At 39.0% G+C, this 7,286-nt stretch overlaps 1 long non-coding RNA gene across 1 annotated transcript; it reads right to left on the reverse strand.

Moving 5' to 3' along the window:
- Positions 1–6,475: 6,475 nt before the first annotated feature.
- On the reverse strand, positions 6,476–6,982 carry LOC127330295 (uncharacterized). The gene is made up of 3 exons (XR_007869226.2): positions 6,959–6,982; positions 6,721–6,823; positions 6,476–6,608 (listed from the first exon to the last, which is right to left on the reverse strand). It is a non-coding gene; the product is annotated as an uncharacterized lncRNA (long non-coding RNA).
- Between the last annotated feature and the right edge of the window lie 304 nt (positions 6,983–7,286).

Below are 7,286 nucleotides of genomic sequence, written 5' to 3' on the forward strand. Positions count from 1 at the left end.
AACTCATTAGAGGGTTAGTGCATAATCAAAAATTCACATATTCAGAGGTGACACAATCGTTCTTAACACTTCTGGACATTTCTCAAAGCTACTGAAAGTTAATGTAACAAAGAAATCTATTCAACATAGCTAAAGAGGCAATGCGAAATAAAAGGCAGAATCTGTCAAAACAGAACAGTCCGTAAAGACGAATTTTTTAGAGGCACTTAACATGTTCAGATGAAGAAGCTCAAATTGAATGAAAGTTGCGTACATATTTGAGGATCACTCATGAATTTTCGCTGATTTTTCTGAGTTACCTACAGAGAGACCTACTCAAATTCGTGACAGCAAGAAATTTGTTTCTGCGCAGTAATCCAAATCTAGTATCAACCTTACTATCAAAGACTTTACTTGGCACAACAATGCAATAAAATAAAGATAAGGAGAGTTTGCTACAGTAGTAACAACTTCCAAGAAACAAATATAAAACAAAATTGCAGAAGTAAAATAATGGGTTGTCTCCCATAAGCGCTTTTCTTTAACGCCTTTCAGCTAGGCGCAGAAAGTGTGAATCAAGTATTATCAAGAGATGAAGCATCAACATCATAATTTTCACAACTTGTCATAATAGGTATCTTAGATACTCCATTATCTAAATTTCCCATAGTGGTACTAAGGGCTTTATCAATTTTAGGCTTATAATAGTTCTTTGGCTTAGGCACCTTAGAGACATACATGAACTTTTGCTCCTTACCCACATAAGCTTTATCCTTAAACTTAAGAGAAGAAAAAGTTGAACCCAAGGTTCCCATAGCTTCTTCAAGTTCACTAATCCTATGGGTTTGATTATCATGAGTAGCACAAGTTTCTAAGACGGCAATTCTATCATGATTATCAAATTTATCAGTGTTATCATGTAATATTCCCAATTTAGTCTCAACACTTGGAAGATTTTTCTCTATGGCCTCCAAATTTTTCATGACATCTTCAAGAGAGATTTCAATTTTAGCTTCATTAACAGGTGGTATTCCAACTAGACTCTCAATAATGCAACTAGCTTCTAGAGCAGGAGTGCCTAGGAAATTACCTCCCGCAAGAGTATCAAGAACATACCTATTCCAGCTAGAGATACCAACATAAAAGTTCCTAAGTAGGATAATAGTGGAGTGTTTCTTAGTGCACCTATGATGAGCATCACTAATTCTATACCAAGCATCTTTAAAACATTCTCCCCCTTGTTGCTTAAACGAACGAACTTCAACTTCAGGATTACACATTTTTAGCAATAGTAAATAAGTAAAGTAAACTAAATTAAGTAAAGTAAATGCAAGTAACTAATTTTTTGGTGTTTTTGATATAAAGAAAGCAAACAAAACAGAAAATAAAATAAAGTAAAGCAAGAAAATAACAAAGTAAAGAGATTGTATGTGAGAGACTCCCCTTGCAGCGTGTCTTGATCTCCCCGGCAACGGTGCCAGAAAAAGAGCTTGATGACGCGTAAAACACACGCCCGTTGGGAACCCCAAGTGGAAGGTGTGATGCATACAGGGGATGGTGCGCAAAATATGGTACTAGGACCTACCTGGTAACAGCTAATAAGGAAGAAGGGACATACTACTGTGAGTGCTCCAAGATGGACAGGGATGGTATACTGTGTTGCCACATCTTAAAGATCTGCACCCACCTTGGTGTTGATGAGATACCAGAAAGGTATATCCTAAAAAGGTGGACTCAAGGTGCTTTGAGTGGTTATGTGCCAGCAGCAGTTGCTGAACAGCCAGATGTTATGCCTCCAGAATCACAAGTGCAATTGCGGCACGTGAACCTTAATATGGGATTCACAAAACTTCCCCGTATTGCTAGTAGAACAGATGCAGCTACTGCCATTGTGAACAAACACTTGAGAGCTGCAGCAACAGACATATCTCACTTGAACAAGTCACTCAAGAAGAAGAACCCTATCTCAGCAGTCCCGTCCACTAGTGCACCTGATCAGCCTATGAAACCTAGGGACCCGGCAAAAACAACGACTAAAGGGAGGACTAAGGTGCACCGTACAGTTTCAGCTCTTGAGTTGCATCCAAAGAAAAAAGTTCAGTGCCAGACTTGTGGTTCATTGGAGAACAATTCTGCAACTTGCAAGCTTAGGTTCCTGTAGTACTGCAGAACACAAGTCCTTTGTAGTTCTGTGTGATTTCATGTTATTTTTATCTTTTAGTTGTCTACAGTAGAAAGCACTTATTGAAATTTGCAAAAGTCTTATCTCACTTATTGTAGTCTAGTATGGAACTTTGAAATATGACATATAATTTGCTGTTATGTGTTGTGGCAACTTTTAGGTTAAACGAAGCAAAATGCAGTACTAGTGCAAGCAAATTGCAATGACAAATGTAGCAACTATGAAAACATTGATAGCAGACATGTACTAGCGAGTATGAAAAACTGAAGTAGGATATGAATTATAATATGTAAGTAAAAAATGATGCACTGATATAACATTAATAAAAGTAGAACCAAAAAAGGAATTGATGTCTGCATACTTGTTCTTCAAATCTTCAGAGTTTCCTTTGTTATCTTCTGAAGTAACCCAACTGTGCGTCAGCAACTTCCTTATTTTTGGGATATCCTCGGCTTTATATTCTGGTGGTAATCTCCCTCCCCAGCCGTCAGCATTCATGAGTGTGCAAACCCCACAATCATGGCTGCAACACCATAAGATGCGACAAGGAAGAAAAATAAAATAAAAAGGCAGTGAGTAAAGACCATGGAATCTTAAAAGCAAGTGGAAAAAGCATAAAAAAGAGTTAAAAAACAAGTGGTATTGCTTACTTATTGGTTTGCTTTGGCACTTCTACTTCTTGCAACATGAAATCGTCTATTTGGATTTTAGACTTCTTGTAGTTCTCCTCCCATAGAATGGATAGAGTAGTGTGGATATTCTTGTAAGTTACCCTTAGAGCTTTGTCATTGAATGTCCTCCATGAATCGAGCACTTGATACCTCTTGTCTCTCATGTTGACAGTTAACAACCAATAGTGGTGAACAAGAGGTTCATTTTTTGCCTTCTTGTTTAGTGGTTCATAGACAGGTATCAGGACCTGGTAGTTTGACATACCTGATTACTGTTTGGTCATAGCTTAAATAAAACAGAGCAAAATTTAGCGAGAAAAAAATTTACTAAAAATATTTTCATGAAATACATGTGTTTTGTTGCCTGTATTAGTTACAAAGTTGCATGGATAGGAGTTGTAGTTGCATGTATTGGTTACAAAGTTGCATTTCATTCTATCTTAACCCCAGAAGTACAAAACATGTCTACAAATAATTATTAGTTGCACATATTGATTATGAATTTGCATTAAATAACTACTTTAGTTGCCTTGAATTGGTTCTAAATTGCACATAGTAGTAAAAAGGATGTTGGATGGGGTATGGTTTTAAATTACTTATTATTTGGACGTATTTGCTTTACAAAGAAAGAATGTTGCCTGGAAATATTTTTGTTGGTGATAAGTAATGCTCGAGTCATTAAAGTAGTTGCTTATTTAACAAAGGAGTGTTGCCTGGAATGGGTTTGAAATTACTTATTATGTTAAAAAAGTTGCTTCGTAAGTACAGAATGGCATGTTTTAGCATGAATTGCATGGTTAGCACCAATCATATACATGCAAACAAATAAAAAATTTAAAAAAATCCGGAGAAAAAGAAAGGAAGTAATACCATGTCTTTCTTATCTAATCGTCTTTCATAACTGAACAGCTCCTTCATTTCAGGGCGGTTAAAGTCAAGGTTCTGCAACCAAGTCTTTGCAAAAAATGAAACAAAAAAACAAAAATAGTAATCAGCATTTCCATGTCCAACACAAAAAAAGTTTTTCCTATTGTACATGACTTGTACTTACTCCTATCCTCAGTGGCATGATGACCTTGTTAGATGATGGTGTCATGTTCTTTGTTATTGCCTGAATTCCAACTTCCATAACTGCACTATGTAGCCAACCACCTGGCTTCATTGAGTTTGCGAGTTCCTTCGCCGTAATATGGTAGCCACCAAAGTCCACAATATGAGGGCTGTAAGAATTGAAGGAGAAAGACAATCCAAATTAGATAAGTTGCAATAAAAAAGTCTTTGCAACTAAGCATGCATCATTGATTCATGGAAAAAAACTAGTGCATGTTGTAGGTAGGAGAAACCTTTTGTCATCTGAATTCTGTTGCCTAGTGTTTCTTCCTGCATACTGGATTATCATAGCATACAGTTTGTTCACTTCAGCTTTGCACTGGAACTGTTTGGTGCTATCAACATTGACAAATGGAGATTTTTTGCACGGTGGAAGCTTGATTATCCTCCTCTGGAATTGATGAGGAACTGTTGAGCTTCCTGTACCACCTGATTTTGATTCAGTTGCAACATTCTCTGCTTCTTTGATAGGTGTTTGAAAGCTGTTTGGAGATATTGAATTCGGTTCAGTTCTTTGTTGCTCGTGCACAGGTCTGCGTGCTTGCTCGGCAGCAATACAAACCCTCTCAATCTCTGCAGGATCAATTCCTTCCAAAGCATCATAATCTTCATCTGCGGATGCACATGTTGCAGCATTTTGATTTTCTGGCAAATCGAATTCCGGGCCAAGGTTGAATGTTGGCGCGTTGCGATACCCTTCAAGAAGCTCACTTCCAAACCTGTTCCTTGGTAGTTTCATCTTATAATTGCTTTGTTCCTTCCACTTTGTTTCAGCAGATTTGCTGCGCTGCATATGCTGGGGCATGTCCGGTGGCGCGCTGCTCTTATTGATCAAATTGTATACCTCATCCTGCGACAAAGACCCTCGAGGAGCTGTGTGTGGAGATGGCGGTGGGCATGTTTGACGTGTAGGAGGACTAAACTGCACCCTATTGCTGGGCACAACTGGCACATGTAGGGCTGGAGTTGCATGTTCCAAAGGGCTTGTTGCTGCAAATGAACTGGTAGTTGCCTTGTTTGCAACACCTGTTGCATGAACAGTTGGTGAGGTACAAACATGTCCAGGTGTTGTTGCCTCCCTGGCAGCATGAGTTGCGCGGCATCTCAGTGTATTCCCCTGCATGGTGGTAGGAGTTGCCTGCTGTGGTGGATGATGCAGATGGACTGACGAAGTTCTTTGTAAGGCTCTTGGATTTGCAGTTGCCTCTGGCCTAGCTATAGTTGTCTCAGTTCCAACATTAGTTGCCTGTATGCTACTGGAAGTTTCAGTAACTGTGACTGATGTTGCCTTCAGTCCGGCATTTGAATGTTTTCCCTGCAAAGCTGCATGAACAGCTTCAGTAGCTGACTGTGGTGTAGCTGTAGTTGCCTCCAGTATGGTAGTCGAATGCTGTGGTGCACGCGCATCATTGCCTGGCTGGCTGTCTATTGGTTGCTGATTGTTGATGTTTTTCATAGCACTTGCATGTTTACCCAATGTGGGCTCATCATGTTGCACATCTTTTGTCCTGTGACTAGGAGTTCGGCCAAGAAACTGCATGTATGCTCCCGAGCTACATTGCATCGCATTGATGAAATCCAATCCATCATCATATGCATCATTGGGGGTTGAATGTTCTTTGGACACATTTTCTTTGATATTATCTGACCTTTCCTCAAGAACAACATGTTTATCCGTTGGAGAGGTGTCTGGAAGCTTACTCTTTTTCTCAAATCTGCACAAGTCTGGCAATGATGCATCCTCCATAGCTGCTGTTGGCAAAACATCTACATCATCCTTCATTTTCCTCTTGTCACCTGAACTTGTACTGCCCCTTTTACTCCTGGTATTAAGATAATACTGCGCAGTTGTCAAAGAATCGTCGCTAGCTTCGTCATCATCCATATCGTCGTTTTGTCCTCGCTGCATGCCAGTTGCAGCATTGTTGCCTCCATCACCATCACTGTCATCATCTCCGTCATCACCTCCTTTACCATCAAAATCATCATCATCTCCCTGTTCCTCTTCCTCTTCGTCATGGTCCCCATTCCCTTCATCCTCATCCTCCTCCCCATCAGCGTCATCACATTGTTCCCCATCATCCTCAGCGTCGCCTTGGTTGTCATCTTTGTTATCATTCTCACTGTCATCATCATCTTCTTCCCTGTTGCATGTACTGATAAATTAATTGCTGCAGATGGTAATGAAGTTGCCTGTTTTATTCTTTTAATTGCGTACAATAATTGGTTGCAGTGAAAAGCATGTTCGGCAAAATTGCAGTTAAAAAGCAGTTTTAGTTGCCTGTAATAGTAATTAAAATTGCCTCTAAATGATCATGAAGTTGCATGTTATATTGTTTTATGTTTTGCATTTGAGTTTTGCTAATTACTTGCCTTCTGTCATCGTCAGTATCATCATCATCATTCAATACCAGGTTGTCAGCTTCATCATCATCAGAATTCACGGAGTCATCGGTATCATCTTGAAGTGCTGCCTCTTCTTCGTGACTCGTACGCTGCCTCTTCCTTGGCCTCTGTGGTTTTTCCTTCGGTACAACATTGGCATGGGTAGTGCTTCCAGCAGCAGTACGTTGCTCAAGATTGCCAATCCCCTGGACAAACTTCGCCATAGACTCTTCAAATTCAGAGCACAGACCATAAAGCAACGCACCAATTTTTCTTTTCTTCTGTAACAATTGAAATCAGGAAACAAATTTTTAACAGTTATAAGTTGTGGAAAAGAAATGATATAAGAACTATGCTATAGCTAAGAAATGTGTATTGTTTAGGTGCTCACACTTTGGTCGTAGTCTCGTGGCAGATTAGAGGCAGTAAATTGTTCAGCCTTTAGCAATCCTCCAAAAAGACCACCCTGTTGAGTGTCCCTGTATTTCTCCTGCAGCTAATTTTTTAAATTCATAAAAATAATTGAAAAAATGTATTAGTGTAAGGGCAATAAAAAGAAGACGGTGAACTTTCTAAGAAATGAATAAGTTATCTTAGCAAAATTAAAAGAAGTTTATGGGCTAATGCATACTTGTAATTTGCCGAAAACTCCAGGGCTAATCCTATCCTTCTTCTTAACCTTGCTAATTAATGAGCTATCCCAGGCATCAACACGAGGGTTGCAGTCACTTATAACCTCATCAACTTCTAGTGAATCAAGGTACAACATCTGTTCATTAAAAAAAGGGTGTGTGAGGGGGCAAAGAAAGCATTGGAGAACAAAAACAGAAATGAATTAACACAAAAACATCATAGACACAAAAGCAAACTTCATGTGAGGCAACTTAAAAAACTGTATTTCTAAGCAACTAAATATGGATTGAAGGCAACAAATTCATTGATAAAAAGCAAAAAGCTCT

Source organism: Lolium perenne, chromosome 2 (assembly GCF_019359855.2).
Source record: "Lolium perenne isolate Kyuss_39 chromosome 2, Kyuss_2.0, whole genome shotgun sequence".
Lineage (NCBI taxonomy): Eukaryota > Viridiplantae > Streptophyta > Magnoliopsida > Poales > Poaceae > Lolium > Lolium perenne.